Here is a 23,620-nt window from a genome sequence, read left to right as displayed (position 1 = left end):
AAATTCATGGTAACTCCACCAACACCCACCAATGAGTGATGTAAACTGACAATAACTCCATATTACTCGTGCATAGAGGCCATCAATCAACACATCGCAAGACAAAACAAACCTATGTTACCCTTCCAAATACAAGACCCACACAACAAACTGGACAGAGCGATGTTTCCAGGGCAGATTGTCATGGCAGAATACAGAGCTACCAGAGCAACCTTTCCAGCCCAGATTGTCATGGTGCAGTGAACAACAGACAGAGGCAGGCACGATGTTTTATCATCCCAGTGTAGAGTGGAGATTTTTTTATTTTTTATATATATATATATATATATATATTTGGTTTTTTAAAAAAGTTTCAGCTATGGTAATTTTTAAAATAAATACTCTGGGTTAAAACTAATTTTCAAGGTAATGCAAACATATATTTTGAAAATGAACTTATCACCCCCTTCTGAAAGGCTGCTTGTCTTTGTAAAGAAATAATTGTGGGAAAAACATCATTAGTAGTTATATAGCACAATAGTTAATGTCCTTAGATATTGGGGTGGGCAGGACTGGCTACTCATCATAATTGTCAAACTAATCTGTCTGGGTGACCTTTTATTCCTATTCCCTGCCTAGTAACTAACTGATCTCTGTAAGACTCAGAATTCTAATTATAAATTAATATATTTCTATGAACAGAGCAATGAATTAGTATGAAATTTTATTTAGGAACTATCTAAATAATAAATGGAATTTTTCATTTAAAGCTATAATTTAAAAGCTGGGTTTTTCTTGGTGATTTAAATCAAGATTTAAAATTGCTTTGGTTTAAATCATATCACTCTGACTCAGTGCTTGAATCACCAGCAAATCTAGTCACGAGGCAGTGCTATTTAACTTTGCAGAATCTTAGTATTAACAAAATAGAGCTAGTCATTTCAAAACAAGATTGAATACATTTGCGGAATCCTTAAAAATCCGGCACCTTAGTTAAGGACAAGAAACTCCTTCCTTCCTTCCTTCTTCTGAAGCATTAACTGAATTGTCACATTTGGTATCAGGAACAAATTTCCCTTCAGTCAGATTCTGGGCTGTTTCCCACCAATTTCCCACTCCCTTTTAATGCATGGGGCATTTTTGTTAGCATATTTTCTTGGATATTCATTTTATTATGCAGGTATTTCCCACTTCCATCTGCCCTCAATAATCAATCTATAATCAGACTAAAGGAGATTAAAGTATTCCAAATGTGTGATTTAATGCAAGGAGGATACTAGCTAAAGGGCTATACTAGATAAACCACAGGTCAGCTCAAGCCTTGACATTTTAGGAAGACCAGATATTACATTTTTGTATGGCAGTTAAAGATTAGCATTACATTTTTGTCTTTGCTGAGCAAGTACATAAGCAGAAGGCCAAAGTGGACTATACATTAGACCATTATGCCTTTAACATGTCTCGTTTTCACTTTAAGCAAGAACAGGGGATCCAAACAGGTTTGGAACTCTGATGCATGGGGAATTTTTAAAAAATCTGTTCCCCCTGAGCTGAGGTCCCAGTGAAAATCTTCCCTCTAGTACAGGGATGGGCAACTTGAGCCCTCCAGATGTTTTGGCCTACAACACCCATCAGCCCTAGTCAAGCATAGCCAATGGTGATGAATGATGGGAACTGTAGGCTAAAATATCTGGAGGGCCACAAGGTGTCTACTCTTGCTCTAGAAGCTGGTATTTCCCACGGAGGAGAAACTGTCATTGCTGCCAATGGCAGGATCACTTCCAGGGCCAATGACAGCTTTGAGGGGAGAGCATGTATGGATAATAAATATTATACTGATAGCCTGACCATAACATGCCCATGTCTTCAAGCATCTCTTTATCTAGCTTCAGTAAGCTAGCATCTCTCTTCCATGGGTTCTCTCCTGTCAGGATGATGTTAAGTCTGCCTTGCTGAGAACCAAAAGGAAATTTCTCCAATTCTTGCCTCTAATGTCCTACTTGCCTGGGTTGTTGGCAAGTGTAAATTGCTTATTTTAAACATGGGTTTCCTGCCTATATGATGGCCAGCCATACTATCAGATCTCACATGTGATTGGTTCATTTTCTTCGCTCCTGCCAGTCTCTCCTTTCATTCCAGGGATAAAAGGAAGCCTTTTTTTCCTTACGATTTTGTCATCCGTTGTCCACTTTTTCCTCAGCTGGGATAGGAACTATCTGTAGGGCTACATGCAAGTTATCTCTCTTTGAAACTGAAGAAAAGGATTGACCTCAAACATGTTAGAATTCTGAACTTATGAAAATGTCTTTTAGGACTAGATTCAATTTTTGGGTTCCACCTTTTGGCTTTGCCTCCTTATCAAGTGGAGAAACGTACGTGTCTGTCTGTCTGTCTTTCAAACATCACGACCTGCCTTATTCACATATGCCTGTGTCATGTGGACAAAACTTTGAAGATTTAGGGCATCTTTGGAGGGTCAATTCCGATTTCCTTGACAGCCCTAGAATTCCTACAACAGCAGAAGGATCTCAGTTGTCTGGAAAGAGGTGGGAGCCAGCCCATCAAGACCGATAAAGTATTGAGGAGACACAGATAACTATGAAGGCTCCACCAGAACAGATGGAGGCAAGAGAGGCTATTGTATGACTGGACAAGTGGGCTAAGCTGGCTCCCCAGATTGTGAGAAAGACAGAGCTGAGAAACTGTTGATCTGAGAGGGTCACAATGTCTGAAAGTGTTGCTGAAGCTAGGGATGTTGGAGAATTCTGCCATGGACTCCAGTAAGGCCGGATTCTTTAGAATCCGCCCCCCCGGAGTCTGTGGCAGAACGGGGCAATCCTCCCCGCCACCCCGCGGAATGCCCCCGGGACGGAGCCTACCTGGCGGCCATTTGCATCCTTGCGAAGGCCGTGATAGGATACGTAAGTATCTACAGAGCCTATCACAGCAAAAGGCAGGAACACAAATGGCGGCTGCTGCACCATTTGCGTCCCTGCCATTTGCCATGATAGGCTACGTAAATATATATGTAGCCTATCACAGCTTCCGCAGGGACGCAAATGGCGGCTGCTACACCATTTGCGTCTCTGCCAGGCCGTGATAGGCTACGTAAGTATCTATGTAGCCTATCATGGCAAAAGGCAGGGACGCAAATGGTGTGGCGGCCGCCATTTGCATTCCTGCCTTTTGCTGTGATAGGCTATGTAGATATGTACGTAGCCTATCACGGCCTCCACAAGGACGCAAATGGTGGCCGGCACAGCCCAGCAGCGGATGGAAGTCTGGCTGTGGGCGGCCCCAGCTGGCGGCTCCACGGAGTCACCACAGAGCCGGCTGGAGAGGATTCTGGGGGGAGGGATGGAGCACTTCCCCCCCACCACAGATGTCCCTCAGTGAAGCAAGGTAAGGGATTCGTGCATCCTAGCCTGAAGCTAGGGATGGCGGAGAATTTCTCCCCGAAACTTCGGGGGGCCGAGCGCCAACGTGTTCGGCCCCCCGAACAAGTTTCGGGGAGAAATCCTCCGCCCCCCCGCCCCCCCCGGACGGGACTTACCTTCGCCGAATGTCCCTCCCAGCGGTGGGTCCGGCCGGCAGTTCGGCGGGTGTTCGAGCAGGGCGGGGGCGGCAGCCGGTCTTTTGACCGGCTGCCACCGCCGCCATTCCAATAAAAGAAAAAAAAAAAACGCCCCCGTGATAGGCTACGTGACGATTAATGTAGCCTATCACGGCTGACTTTGCAGATCTAGCCGTGATAGGCTACGTTAATCGTCACGTAGCCTATCACGGGGGCGTTTTTTTTTTTTTAAAAAAAACAATGGAGTTTGCGGCCAGGTGATGCAGGAAGCCTCCTCCCCGGCCTGAATTTCGGCCGGGGCGAGGCGGGAAGCCTCCCCCCCCCGGCCTGAACTTCGCGGGGGGAGCAGCGAAGCGCCTCCCCCCAACCGCGAACAAGCTTCGACGAAAGGTAAGTGCCTTTCGTCCACCCCTACCTGAAGCTATCAAAAGGAGCTGAGATCTTGCTGCCATCTACAGGTGGAACAGGAGATAACCATTGACTGCTGTTGCAGTTATTTTCCACAGTTCCCTATAGGAGATAGAGCCTCATGTGGCGCAGAATGGTACGCAGCAGTATTGCAACCGAAACTCTCCCCACGACCTGAGTTCGATCCCAGAGGAAACTGGGTCCTAGGGAGCCGGCTCAGGTCGACTCAGCCTTCCATCCTTCCAAGGTCGGTAAAATGAGTACCCAGCTTGCTGGGGGAAAGGTAGTCACGACTGGGGAAGGCAACGGGAAACCACCCCGCTATAGTCTGCCATGAAAACGCCAGAGCAAGCGGCATCCCTCTAGGGGTCAGTAATGACCCGGTGCTTGCACAGGAGGAACCTTTCCTTTCCTTCCCTATAGGAGACAAAGTGCTAATACATGAGTCTGCCTGAAAGGGTAATATTTCCATCTGGAGTACCTTGCCTAAGGTGCTGAGATCATTCTTGCTGCTTTGGGCTTGGGGACAAAATGACTGATTAGGGATAAATAACTTGGGTTCTTTCATGGGCTTCAGCTACTGCTCAGGGATGGGCAGGTTCTGAATTCTTGTGGACTATTTCCCCAACATTGTTCTGGGACCCAGAACTAGACAACTTGTCGTAATTACTTAAACCTTGCACTAAATTTGGCATCACCTAGCAGTAAGGGCTTTCATACAAAATACAGGCACAAATGCACTGATCGCACAATTTTATTGGAAGGGGGGAATGGTAACTAAGCAGTGAACGCAATTCCTGAAATATCTCCAGAGGGACATTGGCAGTGACCCCCCATTTTTTATAGAATGCATGTAACAAAGCAACATCATAATTTTTTTAATTAAATACATGGGGCAGTATACAATTGGGTCATTCCGCAAACTCAAATAGCATCAGCTGAGTTCTGCCAAATCTTGCCATTGCATAAGTGCTTGCGCATTATGCTTGTGCAACAGCACTTGCACAAATGTAACTTTAGTTGGATTCTCCTCTTGGGCATAGTTCAGAACCTAGTTTCCACTAGTGCAATGTTGGATACTGTGATTAATTGCTTTTTATATAAATAAAATAGTGAGCATTTTTAAACCTAAACTTATTACATTTATATCCTGCCTTTCTACCAAAAATGATGTTCAAGATGGCTACTAATAATAAAATACAGATTAAAAACAAAATCTTAACTAAAATGTAACAGAGCCAACAGGGATACACATCCCAGTCCAATTCCCAGTGTACATCAGCTATCAAGTTGACCAAAGCAGTAATTTGATTAAAATATAGTAGGGCCACTTGCAGCAAGATAAAATTATTTTGAGGGACACACCTTGCCATGAAATGCCAGTTATTCATCTCTAGCATAAGCCACTGCCACTCCAACAAGCCAGTGGGTATTTGATACTTGTGTGGAGGGGCCATTAGCATAATAAACGCGATGTACTTAAATATGTGTAAGGGTGTAATTTTGTTATTCTAGTTCCTCAGTCATCTAGTTCTTTTCCTCTCTTTTTTATTCTGTTCCAGAATAATACCTGTGGCGTCTATTCTCTGTCCTGGTACACTAAAATTGGGGACACTCAGAGTGCTGGGGAAAAGGAAGAATTCAAGGGTGGGGAGAGAGGTTCTCCCACTTCAAAATAAACAGAATTGTAATTTGGGGAGGGGATTGAAAAAGTCTCTTATATAAAAAATGCTTTCAGAACAAGGGAAATATTTTCCAAAGCAGTGTTTTAAAATAATATTGTTAGAATGCGTTATGCTTCCTTAAGCCTCTTGGATCCAAAGGTAGTATTGTCAGTTATGATCAATTTTGGTATATGTTATCATTTGATCTGTTTATTTTATAGGGATTTTGTGCTTTTTATTGATTTTTTTACTGGAACTGTGGTTTTAATTTGTTTTTAACACATATCACCAGATAACTTTTATTTGTTTAGAAGATTTATCTTCCGCCTTCCCATAAAATGATCTCAAGGTAGCTTAGATTGTAATGATATGGACACCCTCACAACTCAACACAGCAGCCTTCAGTCCCATGGCTGATGGATGAGGCCAGAGAGCAACTGGCAGTTGGAGTTGAGTGTTACCACTGGCTGGGAAAAAGATAAGCAAGCTCCCTGCAGCTGCTCCTATTTGGGCCAATGGATGGACCATGCTGGTCTTCTCCCTCCTCCTATTGTTCCTGGGAGGCAGGAGTGCAACTTCCCAGTGGCCCTTGGTTCCCTGGCTAATGGCAGCAGCCAGAGTGTTCTTTTCAGCTCTGCAGTTCCAGGGAAACATTTGTTATTGGGCAAATAATATATGAAAATAAATACCATGTACTGCATTATTAGACAAACATTCTTAGGACATGACATCGGAAAAGTACTTTCCAATGTTGCAGGATATCTTGAAGTGTCTTGTGAAAGCACCTGCAACATGGTGACATAGCCTCTGTACGATGCAGCTTTTCTTCTGTTTCTCACTTGGCCCAGATTCTTCTGAATCTAGTGAATCTTCTGTATTCTTCCAGTGAAAGAAATGGTATGTGTATATTTGCAGATATGCATCCAATGACAGAAAGTTGTTTCCATTTGTGCAAACTTAGAGGACATTAATTTTCTGAAAAGCATGCAGGTAAAATTTCAGAATCAGAAGTTATAGATACAGTTAGTGAAACTATGGAGGAGGGCTCATGATGAATCCAAACATGGGCTAAAATCCACAGTGCTGAAGGTAGCCCAGAAACTGTATTTTCCCACCACCAATGCATCTGCTCACTGTCATCCAGCAGAGCTGCTTTAAGTAGCATGAGGTCTCTTATAGTCCTTAACAGAAGTCAGTGGAGCCCTCAGAAGCCTGCTGTGTCTAATTTGCATAATGCTTTGCAGATAAAATCTTTCACACCCATTCTGACTTAGGCTCTAGCTCAGTAATTGTTCAAGAGGTGTCTATGGACTCTTTTTTTTTTTTTTAACCAGATTTTGATGGACAGGAGGTCTGGGCAACTAAAGATGGTCCAGGGGCCATTCCCCCATACAGGCCACACTCCGCAGGATGCCAGAAAAACACACACATTGGTTTGCCATTGAAAATCAGCAACAAATTGCTACAGCAGCCTAAAGGAGCTAAATCTTGCTTGTTTTAAAGCAAGATTTGGCCATTTTAGGCTTCCGTAGCGATTTTCAGTGGTACACCCACAATGTTTTTGCTGCTGTGAATTTTGGCAGCTCAGCAGCAGTGGGGGACAGTGGGGGCTGCAGCAGAGAGTAGAAGGAGCCATGTGCAGCCTACAGCTTGTGAATTGCCCACCCCCTGCTTCACGGTTTCCACTGCCTCCTCACGTCTGGTTGAAAATAAGAGAGTGGGGTGTCAAGGGGCAGAGCAGTAGTCCCCAGCACCACCTCTGGAGTCCTGCCCTCCAAGAAAGAGTGGCCCAGAAGGATACTGTGACCAGTGATACTGAATAATGCTGAAAGGTTCAGGAGAATTGATGGGAAGAGAATCAATTCCTCCCTGTCCATCTCCTGACTGAAGTCAACCTCTAGGTTAACCAAGGTGGTTTCTTTCTCAAAAGCTGGCCTAGGACCTGACTAGAAGGATCAAAGTAATTTGGGTCATCTAAAAGAATATGACGCTGGGCTGCCACAATACACTTCAGCACTTTGCCTAGGAATGGCCCATTAGGCCTGGATAGTCATTGTTGAAGTCAGGGGGTCTAAATATTTTTTTTTCCCAATAAAGCACATAGCATTGCAATATCTGATACAGTTTGTATATTACTCCTTCTTTAAAAAGCATTAATCGTCTCAATTGTCCAGACTTCTGTCCCTGGCCTAGCCCTCTTAATTGTCTGGCATGGAGATGATCCCTCTTCACAGCTGTCAGACCCACAGAGCTATAAAAGCAGTGCCATTAAGGCTCATTTTCTGAGAGGTTGCAGATGCTGGAGCTGCTAAGCTAGGAAAGAACAGGAACAGGGGAAAAACAGCAAATTTCACCTGCCCTCCCTGCTTCCTTGGGTAACCCTGCTAGGCTTGTCTGCTCCTGATATGATCCACAGCAAACCCTTGGCAAGAGGAGGTGAAAGCTGCCAGAACACCTGTAGCAGTTTGGACTAACAGCACAGGCCCACAGAGCTATAAAAGCAGTGATGTTAATGTGTGGTGGACTGTTCTGACAGGGGCACCCCCGAAGGGGACAACACCAAATGGAGTAACCCTTTTGGGTCACCCCTTCAGGGAGCAACAAGGGTGAAGGTGCCATTGCCTTGTTGTTGAAGCTTGGTATGGATGTGTTTATGTAAAAGTAAAAGTATGATTGAGCTATCTCATGATGAGAGTGTGGGATAGCTGGTGTGGCTGGGATCTGACCATCCCCTAGGCCGGAACTGGGGGAGGGGGCAAGTGGCTGGGGTGAAAGCCTGGCTGTACCAACAGATGCAACCTCTTGTGACTGTGAATAATTGCATGGAAGATGGGTGGAGGCCTGGCTTAGCTTGGTTTACTTCCACTGTATAAAGTGTCAGCATAGTTGTTTTAATTGTGTTTGGGGTTGTGGCAGTTGTGCTGTGTGAGCAGGCTAATGTGGCTGAGTGGTGGTGAATTAGGTATAAGTGTGTAGTTTTGAGTTGGTACTGAGTACATGTGTTGTACTGAGTTAGTGGAAGGTGGGCCAGGATGTCTTGGGGCACAGGATAGATGGGAGTGCCATTATTACTGTGTCCATAGGCAATGGAAGATATGGTGTGGGAGGGAAGATGGTCAACAGAGAAGAAGGGGGTATACTTACAGATCATTCTTCCTTCTAATCCGCCTTCCATCTCCCAGATACCTGGTTACTCAACTACCAGGTCCTCTAGTCTGATGGTGCTGTTGTTTAATGCCAGGTCAGTTTATAATATGACTGAACTCATTCATGATTTGATCATGGATGAGGGAACTGACTTGGCATGCACCACTGAGATCTGAGTGGATAAGCTGGGTGGGGTTGATCTGGCCCACCTTTATCCACCTAGGAACTTGGTGCAACACCTACCCAAATTGGGGGCAGGAGGGGGGGAGTTGCTGTGGTCCATAAAAATTCCATCTTACTCACCAGGAATCCTCTCTGTCATGGGGCAGGCTCTGAGGGCCTGCACCTAGTGTTGGGCCAGAGAGACAGATGGGGATTGCTGTTGGTGTCTATCCTGCTTCCCTACATAAGCTGGCTGTGGTGGTCTCAGGTGTGGTGCTGGGGACTCCAAGGACAATTGTTCTGGGGGATTTCAGCATCCAGGCAGCCTTGAGTGGTCTAGCTTGGGACTTCATGACCTCCATGGCAACCACAGGGCTGTTTCAATATGTCATCAGCTCAACACACAGGGCAGGGTATACCCTTGATTTAGTCTTTGACTCTGGATGTTAGAGTGGTGGTCTGATGGGAGGGGGAATTTAACCCCCCCATCATGGTCAGACCACTTCCTAGTGAAGTTTAGTCTCATAGCATTCCCCCCCCCCCCAGGTATGGAGGACCTATTAAAATTGTCTGCCCCTGTGGGATTCCTGAATGCTTTGGGAGAGTTTCTGGAAGCTAGATCTGCCGATCCCGTTGAGGTCTTGATCTCATTATGGAATGGTGAGGCAAGGTGGGCCATTGCCACAATTACTCCTGAGCACCCTCCGTGGCATTGTGGAGCCTGAGTGGCTCCATGGTTTTCTACAGAGCTTCAGGTGGTGAAACAGGCTGGATGAAGGCTAAAACATTTTTGGTTCAGAACTTGGAAGGATGACTGAGCACACATGAGGAGGCTTACACTGATGACTCCATTGCATCCGCAAATAGCCATCCAGCGGAACTCTTAAGTTGTATGAGGCTTAGTGTCATCTGCCTCAACAAACAGTACATTGATACCCTCAAAGGCTGGCTGTGACGCATTTGCTAGGCACTTTGAGGACAAAATTGCTGGTCTTTGTAGCAATCTGAATGCCAGTGTTGAGCCAGGTCCTGTTGAAGTGTCCAATGCACAATCTTACCCAGTTTTGTGAGTTCAATTTCAGCTGATGAGGCCTGATGATGTGAACAAGACACTTGCGGCAATGCTGCCCCCTTGACCCTTGCCCATCATGGTTCCTTATGGTCTAGTCAGGGAGGTCTGACCAGGTGGGTCCAGAGAGTGGTGAATGCATCTTTACATGAGGGAGTGGTACCAGCTGCCTTTAAAGAGGCAATTGTGCAACCACTCCCGAAAAAGAATTCCCTCAACCCAGAGGTCTATTATAACTACTGCCCAGTTACAAATATCCCCTTTGGGGGGCAAGTGGTTGAGAGGGTGGTAGCAGCACACTACAAGGACTCTTGGAGGATACAGAGTATCTGGACCCATTTCAATATAGGTTCAAACCTGGTTTGGGGACAGAATCAGCCTTGGTTGCCCTAATGGATTACCTTTATCAGGAGAGGGACAGGGGAAGTGTGACCCTGTAGCTTCTCCTTGATCTCTCAGCAGTTTTTGATACCCTCTATCATGGTATTCTCCTGGACCAGTTCTGCGAGGTTGGATTAGCCGGCACTGTATTGTAGTGGTCCTATTCCTACTTGCAAGGTTGGTTCTAGAGAATGGCATTAGGGAATTGTGTGTCAGCTTCCTGGCAATTGTTCTGTGGGGTGCCACAGGGCACAATCCTGTCACCAATGCTTTTTAACATCTATATAATGTTGGGTGCAGTCATTAGGAGATTTGAGTCAAGGTGTCATCAATATGCAGGTGATACTCAGCTCTATTTCTCTGTTACATATTAGTCAGCTGTGGCCAGGCATGATGTGGACTGGTGCTTGGATGCAGTGGTAGGTTGGATTAGGGCCAATCAACTGATACTGAATCCTGGTACGACACTGGGTCTGTGGGTGGGTGGCTCCTGGGTCCAGGCATTAGGTAATTTACCTCTCCTCTATGAGGTTGCACTCTCCTTACAGGGACAGGTATGTAATCTGCAGATACTCTTGGATTCATCTCTGTCACTTGAAGCCCAAGTGGTTTCGGTGCCAAAGAGCACCTATTACCAACTTAGGCTGGTATCAGCTATGACCATTCTTGGTTTGGGATAGCCTGGCCACAGTAATCCATGCACTGGTAACCTCAAAAATGGACTGCTGTAATGCACTTTATGTGAGGCCACCCTTGAGACTGGTACAGAAGCTGCAGCTAGTGCAAAATGTAAGTGGCTACATTGCTTAGTGGAGCTTCTTACCGTGCACATATGACTCCTGTGCTGAAAGCTCTGAACAAGCTGCCAATTAGCTACCAAGCCATGATCAAGGTGCTATTGCTGGTTTATAAGGCATTAAGCCGCTCAGGACCAGGTTATCTGAGAGACTGCCTTCTTCAGTATAGGCAGATCTGGTCTTAACATTCTGAGGAGGAGGGCTTGACGACCATAGCGCGGCCTACTGAAGCTCTTGGCCACAATGTGGTGAGGGGACTTCTCAATTCTGGCACCAAACATCTGGAATGTTCTCCCCATTCAGATCAGGCAGGCTCCCATTGTAGTGTTTCTGCTGACAACTGAAGAAACCTTTGTTCATCCAAGCATTTCCCTGACCACTAGTATTGTCAGCTACCCCTATTTTAATGGAGATTTTCTTGTTTGTTATCATTGTTTAAAACAATAAAACAAGAATTGACTTTATTGTATTTTATCAAGATTTTATATTGTAGACAGCTTTGGGATTTTTTTAAAAAAATGAAAAGCTGTATAGAAATTTTTAAAAATAAGTATTTAAGAAACCTTTATGACTTAGATTACAAGGCAACTTATAAACAAATCAAAAATACAAAGAACAAAACAATTAACAATTAAAATAATATCACATTTAAAAATCAATTTAGGAGCAATCCTAATATCCTGGGAAAGGCAGCTGATGGACTGCTGATCATGCGGATCCCCCTCTTTCCAGGGGTAGTGGTAGGACCACAGGCATAGAGGAAGGTCCACCCTCGGAGTCCACCTTGTTGTGGCAGAAGAAACTTTCACCACCATCCCTCCTCTGTCACTGGTGCTCTGGTAATGGGGGAAGAAGGGGTGTGTCAAGGGCATAACAAGAGAGGCCGTGGATTTGCACGATTTCAATGCATGGGCAGGTTTATACAAGAGAATTTATTTATTTATTTATTTCTATACCGCCCAATAGCTGAAGCTCTCTGGGCGGTTCACAAAAATTAAAACCACAGAGAAGGCAGTTCTTGTGCTTTCATATACCTTGGGCCCCATTTGGATAGGGCTCTATAGGTCATACGAACCTGCCTTATACCGAGTATTGATGGTACTAACTGGCAGTGGCTCTCCAGGGTTTCAGGCAAGAATTTTTCCAGCCCAACCTGGAGATGCCAGAAGACCTTCTGCATGCAAAGCATGTGCTCTATCACTGAGATATGGCTCCTCCCCTTGAAGTGCATCCAGAAACAGGAAAGTGAAAAACTTAAAAGTAATTGTAAAACACTCCACAGGGCAAATCTTGGTTAATAACCTTGCCACCACGTTCTGTACCAATTGTAGTTTCTGAACACATTTCATTGGTAGCTCCATGTGTAACAAATGCACTGCATTAGTCTAGCCTGGACATTACCAAGGTATGGATAACCATAGCAAGATTCTAGTTGTCCAGGAGAGGCTGCAACTAGTATATCAACCGGAGAGGATAACATCGGATCCAGGCCACAGATGCCACTTGAACTTCCATGAGGAAAGCCAGAACACCTCCAAACTGCAAACTGGGTCCTTAACAGGGAATGCAACTTGACCAAGAACAGGTTGAACTCCATTTAAGTTCCACTGTAACCTACTAAGGGCACCTCAGTTTTATCTAGATGTAATATAGTTCATGTTCTTTAAAATGATACAGTAACTTTCGGCTTGATGAATAAGTACTACAGATATTTTCCTAAAATTTCCATTTTCCCAAAGGGGAAAAGAAACGGTTTTGCAGTTTCAACATTTCTAGAAATTCTGCATCTCTGAACAAAAGACCAGAACTATGGTAAATATGACAACAGCAGATATAGCCATTCCCATTCTTGATGTCCCTGCAATCAGTTTTTTTCATGATCAACTATATAGACAGGCTTTCAATAACAACTAGGCAGGCTAAGATCAGTTTCCACCAAGATTTGTAAGTAGATTTACAATCTCTCACAACTTTTGACTAGTACTTCTCCACAAAGAAGTATACAAGTGACAAACATCTGATAATTTATTTATATAATAATTTATATACTACCTTTCAGCCACCAAAAGGGCAAAAGGTATTGTTGCTGACCTTACCAACAAGCAGCCACTTGTTTATAGAACAACAGACAACAGAAAGCACAAGATGTTAGCTTGGCTCTTTAGTTTAATAGCCTGAGCAGTTCAGATAAGTATACAACACATGGGAACTATTCTGTTTATATATCACCACGCTCAAATTTGATTTTCATATTTTATCCTAAACGTGATTGGATTTTTTTTTCAATTTGGTTTTATTTACAATACTTGTATGTAAAACAAATGCTTTAAAATTTAACACTTTCTATTATATATTTTAAGTTACTTAGAATACAAGTAAAACAAAGCTTGATTTTTATTTTAGTAGTTGTTTCATTCAGTATTTTGTTAATATAGGAATTTAGTTAATCTAACATTTTTGGCAGCTACATTCCACTACCACCACATTGGAAAATGCCAGAACAATTTGCAACAGATTGCTCATGCAACAAATATGGATGGTGACATAAGTGTTGTGTCTTTCGCTATTAAATAAGGGAAAACAATTTAGTTCAAAATTACCTGATTTTGCTGGCTGTTTAGTAAACACACTCAAAAGCTTACTGTTATAAGGTTAGCAACATCTACTCCCAAATCAGGACAAGTGTTTTGTACAACGTCCTATAATTTGTCAGCATGAGCTAGAGCTAATTTCAGCTAATATTCCTCCCAGCACATTTAATTCTGTGCCATTTATTTCCCAAACATAGAAGTTAGGGCATTCTTTACAAGGACAGCTTTCTCTGGAGGAGAAAGCACCAAAGTTTTATGGTACCTTCATAATCTGCATTTATGACCACTGTCATGCTGAGAAAACATTTGGGGTGGGGGTGGAGAAACAAGCACCAGCAATGTCAGTATAGCACCCCAACCTCCAAAGCAAACACTTAGCAAACCAAGTTGCAAACACTTGCCTTTTCAAAACTTCAGAGTATTTTGATGGGACAGTAAAAACCACTTGATTACGTATTTCCAGGAAAAAAATTAAACATGTATGTCATTTCCACTGAAGAAGGAGAACTCATCAGGTGCATTAGTATTAGTAAGAAAGCTGGAAAAACTCATTCATATTCTACAAAAATGCACAAATCACCAAGTTCATTGCCCTGGCAATGAAGGATGCTCAACAGTGCACAGATCCCTCCTCCCCAGTTCTCTGGGAACTGCAGAAAACTGGGGAGGGGGGTCTTTTATGTCTGCCAAGCTTCCACCTGCTCCAAAAAGAACCACTTTCCCATGCAGGAGGGTGAGGGAAGGAGCACTTTTCTCCTGCACGATGAGTTTTTGGAGCTGCCCAAGAGACATCTTTCTCCCCTCACCCAAGTCCTCTGGCACATATAGGAGTTGTCTGGAAAGGATCAGTAGTGAGCATGGCCAGCTAGAGCTATTCAGCCAAGCCAAAGATTTCTGCTCTAATTTGGATTACCAGTCACTTCTGAGGATACAAGGGGAAGCGTGGGTACTCCTCAAAGAATCTCCTAATCTTTGATACACCATGAGATACTCATAAAATTGTATTCTTTTGTGTCTTGAGAAGGGTGAATAAAAATTAAAATATTAAATAAGATTGATTTGGAAATTGATATTTCATATTTGTCAATTAATAGTGTTTTTAAACATAACCTGGTTCACAATGAAATCTAAATGTAATACAAATATGTGAAATCTTACACATACTTTAAAACTAAACCATAATCAATAAACCCTGTTGTTCTATATAAAAATAGAAAAACAGACACTCCATTCTGCAGTCCATGGAACATCACCAGGTACCAGTTCGTAAGGAGCCATCTCAGTGATGGCAACCACCCTTTGGAATACTCTCCCATGAATGATTCAAGAGGCAGAAACAGTGGCAAATTTTAAAAGCTTCTTCAAAACACACCTCTTCACACAGGCTTTCCTTGACCTGTGAGGAACTCTTGTTACCAACCTGGTTATGATGATGTAATGTTTTTAACAGTCTTAATGTTTTTAATTATTAATTATTTTTATCTTGTTTCTATATTGTTATGTTGTATTTTAAAGTGAACCCTGTGAGGATTTTAATATATTAAGCGGTATAGAAGCATTATTGATAAATAAATACATAGAACCATTTGGGGTGAGATCCCGATTTCTGCCATTATGCACTACTAAAATGACACAATGACCTGGTTGGCATGTAACACCAATTCATGGGTTGTTTAAACCATGAATTGGCTTGGCTGCAGTGAAGTGACCAAGCATGCTGCCTCCTGAGTGCTTGCTGCTTCCACTTTGCATCTGCTTTTAGCAACAACCCATGAATAGGTTGTTTGATGTGATGTGTGAACCCGGCCCTCTAGGTTGTTGAGGGACAAACAACTTAGAGGTTTCACACAACAACAAAACATGGGTTCAAACTCTGGGTTGTTTGTCCCTCAACAATCCAGAGTGCAGGATATGGACATCACAACTAACAACCCAGGAACGGGGCATTCCTTGGTTGTTGCTGAAAGTGGATGTAAAGCGGGTGAGTGGGCGTGAGGCAGCTCGCTTGCTCCCATGTGGCCCCAAGAATCCATGGGTTGTCATTATGTGTGTACTGGGCCAATGGCACAGTTCAAGTGTAACAAACCATGAACTGACTAGCACAACCTTACACGCACCTTAGGCTCATGTATTCTCTTTCCCCCCTCCTCCTCACGTGAGAGGAGACTGAAGGATACTGCTTTTGAATTAACTGCAATTTCCATAATGAAAATTTCTACTTTTGAATGAATTGCAATTTCCTCTTATGGAAATTGCAATTCATTCAAAAGGAGAATCCTTCAACCATTATGTCCGAACTATAGTTGATTCAAAATGTGTCTACGTAAGGATCCACCATGGTTTAGTATTCTAGTTTAACTAACCACAGTTAGATTAAGCCAGTTTTCCAAGTTTTCTGGGGATACAGGCCCTTCTCCCAGGCAGAAATTATGTGCAAAGCATCAGCTTTCCATCACAGATAGTCCCCGTCTTGGGTGAGAAAAGACACTCTGCAAGAGCCTGAGGAATGCTTGCACCCACACCTCTTTCATGTACCCCAAGTTAAGTTTCTAGGCCTTGCAGCAGTCATACTCATTTTTATTTGGCTCACAAACATTTGAGCAATGATGCTCACTTTTGTGACAGACCCTGATCAAATGCTTACCACAGGCCTGGGTACCTGCAAAATCACCTACTCCAATTTGACCTTGCCCATCCGCGCAGGTCATCTGCAGAGAACTTCCAAATGTCCTTTCCATCTGAGGCAAAGTGGACTGCAATTCAAAAGAGCATTCTTGGTGGTGGTGTCCCATTTATGGAATGCTCTCCCCAGGAAGGTTCATCTGGAGTCAACTGCTGTTTTTCTACTGCCAGGAAGAGAGCTTTCTATATTTCCAGGTTTTTACATTTTTAACTTGTGATTTTAATAGCTGCTTTTATCCTGCTGTGTATTTACTGCTGTAGTTTTCATTTTGTTGTATTCCAGTTGACTTATGCAAGCTGCCCAATAAATGTTTTTTATAATGAAGGGTGGGGTACAAGTTTATAAAATATACACTAAGTAAAAATATACTTCTAAGTACCACTTTGTTCAATGGGATTTCCTTCCTTCAAGTGAGCAGGATGAATCGATTTAAATCAGATTGTTAAAGAAATACATGAAATAAGGACAAGTATTCATACTAATTTTAAAGCCATCCAGGTCAGTGACCCCCCGCTACAACTTGTGGTAGTGAATTCCATAGTTTAATTGTGTGCTGCATCTGTCCTGAATCGCCCACTATTTAGCTCCATTGGATGATGCTGGGTTCTAGTATTAGGTGAGACAGAGAAATGTATCCACTTTCTTCACACCGTGCATAATTTTATACACCTCTATCATGTCCCCCCTTACCCATTTTTCTTCTATACTAAGGAGCCCCAAACATTATAACCTCTTATATGGCAACTGCTCCAGCCCCCTCTTCCCTCCAATTCTTGTAGCTATTTTCTGCACCTTTTCCAGTTCTAAAATATCCTTTTTGAGATGTGGTGACCACTTCAAGATTATAGGTGTACACTTAAAATGCTTGTATTTCAATTTAATTTTAAGCAGGCTAAGATAAACTTACAATATTCAACAGTATAAACATTTAAAAAAAAACATAAAAACATTTTTATCCAACCTGCAATTGAATTATCTTGTTTAATATCCTTATATGTGTACAGACAGCACATAAAGCTGTCTCTTATCTAAGCAGATATAATTCTGCAGTGCATGTGAGTTGCATGATCAGAGATTTTGAATTATGGTCCTATATGTTAACAGTTATTTTTAGTTGCAAACCAATACATTTTAATTGTCATGCCTACTAGTTAATACGCATCCAGGAAATTCATGTATTTCAAATTAGGAACTTTTGTTTAAATTGGTGATTGAAATTTGTCTTTTTCTTGATGACTTAAATCAATCCACCCCGGTCATCAGGAAACTCCCAGAAAGCTGGTATAGCTACTCCGAAGCCAGTAATTTATCACTGATTCAACAATATCAAAATACAAAGACAGAAAGGATGAAAAAAGTAACATTGCAAGTGAATACTCCTAGAACATGGAGAGAAAAGGGAGAAAGAGGCGTCTTCTTCTTTCCCTTTATCTTTTTTTGCATACCTCCAGCAGATCCCTTCTGTCAGCTTCCTTCATGTAGTTATTACTACTGCTCAGCAGTAGAGCACATGCTTTGCATGTAGAAGGTCCCAAGTTCAATCTCCAGCATCTCCAGGTAGGGCTAGAAAAATTCCTGTCTGAAACCCTGGAGCATCACTGCTAGTCAGTATTGATAATACCGGGCTAGATGGACCAATGGCCTGACTCAGTAAAAGGCAGCTTCTATGTTCCTATGAGTTCCTGGACCAAGCAGGATAAATGCATCTGTTCCTTGTGATTGCTCCTCCAGACAGTGAAGGCAGAGACAAAGGGACTCTTTAGCTCAGTATAGGAAAGCTCAGCCTTTAAAAATATCAACATAGCGAGTAACTGATGGAAGTTTTTCTTTAAAAAAATATTCTCATTAGTAAGAAATTGTTGATAAATACATTAACATTTGAAGTGATTACAGCTAAATGGAGATCCCCCCCCCCCCCCGGCCAATCGTTACAGGCAAAGAATAGGAGAATAATGTGGAAAGCTTTCAGGTGGGGATTGTTCAAAAGGTTTTGTGGTGGGGGTTTACACTGGTGGTAGTAGAACGAGTAGTTTTTATTTTATTAAACGAGAGTGACCACAATTAATGAGCTCCTCTTGGTGATTGTTGGGTGGCAGCCACCATTCCCCCTAGCCCTAGCACTGTTAGAAAGAATTCTGGGAGAAAAAGGGCAGGCCTGGTAGCTGCTATTTTTCTTCCAGAGTACCCAAGAACAACACTACATCCAAGGCATCTTGGGATGGGGTGGACAGGGGATGGCACTCATCGAAGACGAGCTCTTTAATTATGATTATTGCCACTTTTTTTTAGAAAGTTAAGAAGAGAACCTGCCACCAATGGCAGGCTGCTTCTTCTAAAAGCTTTTAGGAATGTTGTCATCACCCCCACCCCGCCCCCCACACCAATGCCACCAACTTCAGGGGGCCATTTTCACATCAGTGTAAACTGAAAGTTCTCCCTATTGAACTTTCAGTTCAGCACTAACTTATAGTCAGGCAGATCAAAACCCAGAAATCTTAATATATCCCTATTTAATACAATCCAGTCCATTAATACCCAGTAATTATATTCCTATCTCCTATATATCCACCAACACAAAACTATTTTTTTAAAATACCAGTGTATGTCAAACCAATAAAACGGAATTATATCTGTGTCTCAAATCACATCTGTCACAGTTTGAACTAGGGTTTACTTTCCTCCATATTGCATGACCGAATGAAAAGAACAAGAGGCAGTATCCAACTCAACACAACTGCTAATGTAAATTCAAGAGTTTCCCCCCAAAATTTGCCGTGTCAGCAAGTGAAACGTAATTTATGTTAGTGGTAGTTTTGAATTGGATACTGCCTAAGGACCCCATCCTATTTTGTCTTGTGACAGACAGTCCTGCAGCCCTATCCTAAGCAACTTCATTAAAAAATGTCCCATTGTCTTCAATGTTACTTACTTGTTAGTGAATGTGTTTACGACTGCAGCCTCAATGTTTCTGACAAAGATGCAAAAGATCATATTAGGGTGCAAATCCTATGTATGTTTTAGACAGAAAAAGGCCTATAACTCCCAGCTTTGCACCGTTACAGCATCTCAGATTTTTGCTGTAAGAGAGACTATCAGAGCAATCCTATACATGTCTATTCAGAAGTAAGACCCACTGAGTTCAGGTAAGTAGGTACAGGACTGCAGCCTAGTTCTGTATCTTACATCCACTATTGCATAACTTGATACGTACACAGGCTTGTTTGTAATCTAAAAGAGGTCTCAATTCTTAATATTCTCCTAAATTAATATTAACTTAATCCCTGTCACCAAAACCTTCAGGGATACTTATTTAAATTGCCATTTCTCTTGTACTGTTTTTTTTTTTTAGCTAGTGAACTCTTATCACATTTTTTTGTAACGCTATCATATATAACAAACTGCTGTTCCAATATTTCTTAATTTGCATTTAATTCTAAACTGTATCAATATTGGCAATCTCACCTTTTAAGCCTTCCAACCTCTTACTTAATTTAAGAGCCTGCTCCTATATTTTGTACTTTACAGCTTTCACATTATTTGGGGATTCAGGGAGGCCACGTAACTATAACACAGAAGTGGTTTAGATGTAATAGCCAAACTATGGATTGGCCTTGGACTCACACATTCTCTCCTCAACTTGCATGCCAATTTTCTATCTAGTTTGAGCAAATAGTACTTTACAATGACATGTGACCTCACCAAAACCATAACGTGCCTCCAAGCAAGAACTGGAAACAATGGTTCAAAGTGGATTTCCAATTCTGCTTTGGAGACAAGTTACGGTTTGCACCAACTGTAGTTTGCCCAACTCAGACCTCAACTGTGGTTTGCTCAAACCAAAAAGTACGGAAAGAAATGTGAGAAGAAGAGGGAGAGGGAGCAAGCAGGCTTGGAGCCCATTCATGACAACTAAACTCAGTTTGCTATGTCTGAACAGTCTTAAGATCACAACACAATACACTCCCAATATTGTTAAGTATCTTTTGATCCACACAATCATGATGATCACAAAGCAAGTAAAATATCTGATCTTTTCTTCACTATTCCAGCACATATTTATGATGAGAGGTAGTGGTCCATATTAATAAGTATGATCACCAGAATGGGAATGCAGCTTTTTAATTCATCTGGTAGACTTACATAGCTGCTAAAGCAGAAGTGAGCAACACATGGCCTGTGTGCTACATGCGGGCCCCATTCCTCCTGTTGTGGCCCCTGCTGCTCCCCAAAACATTATTTTTTAAATAGTGGGGAAAAATGGTGTCTGCAGTGGCTAGAAAGCACCATAACGGCCAAATTTAGCTTGTTTGCAAGCTAAATTTGGCCCTTTTGACATTCTGTAGCCAATAGGAAGCACCCAAAAGGGTGAAATTTAGTTGGCAAACAAGATCAATTTAACCACTGTAGCACTACAGAATGGTTTGTTGCCAAATTTCAGTGGGAAACCAGCTATTTCAGGTGTCCCACAGATTGTGGCCTGCACGAGGGATGTGTGGGTAGGTGTGAGTGTGAGAGAGAGAGAGAGAAAGAAAGAGAGAGCGCTTGAGCGAAAAAATGGTCCCTGGACTGTTGGAAGTTGCCCACTCCAGCGTTAAAACCTCCTTGTTCTGGTTAGAACTATTGAGTTTTCACCTACTTTCTAATCTAAAGTTTACTAGACAAGTTTAGACTCCCAGACCCCCCACAAAAAAGCTTTTTAGGGTGCAATCCTATGGATATTTAGACAGAAAAAAAAGTCTTACAACTCTCAGCATTCCCCCGCCAGCCATGCTAAATAAGCACTGGATTGCACCTGCAGCGTAGCAATTTCAAACATGCATATAATGCAACACACTTATGACTAGGAACCAGGATCTAAAACCTTGGGAAAGTGCCCCAGCTAAAGAAGAAACAGTGGCTCAGCTGCAAGTCTAATCTACATTACTCTAACAGTACTGTCATGCAATATGAGCTGGTCTTTTCTGCTGAAAGCTGGCAAGGTTACCTTGGCAGTTATAGCCTTATTTTCTTCTGCCAGAAAAATACAGTCAACATTGTACAACATGATTACACCATTCTACGGTGTGGGCAGAGCTACTGGTGGCTAACACAGTATGGTTGTAGCAATTATAAAAGCCCTCCTCCATGGCTGACCGAAGCATTCTTATGAGTGACTCATACCAATTTGTAGTGCAAGGTGAACATGTCAAGCAAAGAAATGATGGGGAAAGCTTCAGAATGTTTGTGAGCATAAGCAAGAGAAACTTGGCATTCAGGACAAGGGTCCAAAATGATGCATAAATGGTACTATCTCAGACTAAAACCCTAGAAATGTCTTTCCCCCCACTCAACACAGAAAATATTTTAACAATAGCATTTCAAAATGCTTTAATGGAATCACTGGGGCTGGATACAAAAATTCATCTCAAAGACAATTTAAGGATATAACAGATGAGGAAGGATTTTTTTTATGGACAGGTTTCTTATAAAAACATTACAGATAACTCCTGTGATGGTTGCCACAACTCTCTCCACACACACACTTACATTTCCACGTTTCATGTGGCAATCTCAACAGGCTTCTTCGCTTATCCAGAATTTGAGATCCCCACAGGATCAGAAGAAATAAGCAAAGAAGTGAACAAGGCATCAGATGAGTCAAATACATAGTCCATCAATAAACAAAGCAAAACTGATTACTGATCAAAAAAAAAGTTACACCTACCTAGTAAAGTATTAATGCCACAATATAAAGTGCTAGGGAGCTGTCATTTCACAGTGCGTTCAATGTTACCCACTCATGTTCAAGAGGAATAAATTTAAACTTAAGGAACATTCAGAAATGAGCAACAGGACATTATGCAAAAGGTAAACATATATCTCAGAAAGAGGTTAAGAGAGCTGGACCAGATAGAAAAAAGGAGAAGGAATCTGAATATATTCTATAAATAGATTTAGAGGGGCTAACAGATCACGATGGGAAATTTAGGTCAATAACTATAAATGCAACTACTGAATATAATTTCTCCAATGACAAATTGAGAATGGTAATCAGAATGGTAATCACCATTCTTAATATCTCTGGCCTGGTTCGCTGAATGGTAAACAGAAGCTGAACAAAAAAAATAATCTTTATATTTTTTATTGACTTGGAGCTAAGACATGTTGGAGTCAGGAAGGGTCCCCTCCCCTTCAGATCTGGGAGCGTAAGCCTCCTTTAGAGTCACCGGAAATTACCACAAGTGGTGGCTATAGGTGAAACGGATCAGTACTGAAAGACTGCCCCCAATTATTTTTTGAAAAGGTTCAGTGTGTTTGGTTCATACTCACGAAGCAACTGCTCACTACATTTAAGATCAAGAAGAATTTAATACCTCCCCAGCTTGGATAAGCTAGCAACCACGAAAGGCTGGTGAGTAGTAGCTCTCCCCTGGTAGTGTGTAGGCTTGTTCACCTGTGCATTGATTCTTAAAATTATGAAACACTTGTGGAATATAACACTCTATATCTATTCTCTGCCAGTGGCATCCAATAGTAATTATCTATGTGATTTACAGTAGTATGTGGATGAAAGGAAGTTGGACCAGACCATCTTCATCTCCACATCTCTTCCAGGTCAGGGGCATGGGCGTATAATTAAAATTTCAGTGAGGCTTATTGCAGCAGGGGTTTGTCCAAGGCCACACATGAATACACAGATCCAAGTCACACCATACTGGCTTTCAATAGGCTGCTTTTTATTTTAATTCTAAGAAGCACTCTATTTTTAGCTCAAGGATGTACTTACTACTTCCCTTACTTCTGACTTTTCTGCTGTTTCACTTTTAGAAGTGAAACAGGAATGAAACAGGTGAAACGGAAGGCACTGCCCTCAAAGTCTACAAGCACAGAATGCTATACCCTAAAGCATTAAGCAGTTCCGTAGTAACATATTATTCACAAACCACAGACCCTGGCGAGTAATGCCTGTGTTGTATCAGCTAGGCTAACCGGCCTGGCTAAACTAAGGCGATGATGATGACTTTAGGCCTCTCACCCCTATTTGAATTTTTAAGCACCAGTCACCAGAATGAAATCGACAACAGCTCTTCCACTAAGCTCCAGAATCACTGTTTAGAACTTATTGCACATTCGTTGCTGCTTTCCCTTTCCCTAGCAGCCTCAGTAGAGACGTACGCAAATACTC

The 23,620-nt window shown here is 42.3% G+C and overlaps 1 protein-coding gene across 9 annotated transcripts in view; it reads right to left on the bottom strand.

Annotated features, from left to right (window-relative positions):
• The window catches only part of ANKRD12 (ankyrin repeat domain 12), a 73,159-nt gene that overhangs the window by 48,332 nt on the left and 1,207 nt on the right, over nucleotides 1-23,620 (bottom strand). Inside the window, exon 2 of one of the 9 annotated variants that reach the window (XM_084849832.1) lies at nucleotides 6,411-6,600. The exons of the other annotated variants lie outside the window; for them this stretch is intronic. The gene's annotated coding sequence lies outside the window, so the exon portion shown is untranslated. The remainder of the gene's footprint in view (nucleotides 1-6,410; nucleotides 6,601-23,620) is intronic. 9 annotated transcript variants of the gene reach the window in all.

Source organism: Heloderma suspectum, chromosome 4 (assembly GCF_057233095.1).
Source record: "Heloderma suspectum isolate Gila_16-S chromosome 4, 16-S_ref, whole genome shotgun sequence".
Lineage (NCBI taxonomy): Eukaryota > Metazoa > Chordata > Lepidosauria > Squamata > Helodermatidae > Heloderma > Heloderma suspectum.
The sequence above is the reverse complement of the archived record's forward strand: the minus strand, read 5'-3'. Positions and strand labels throughout refer to the sequence as shown.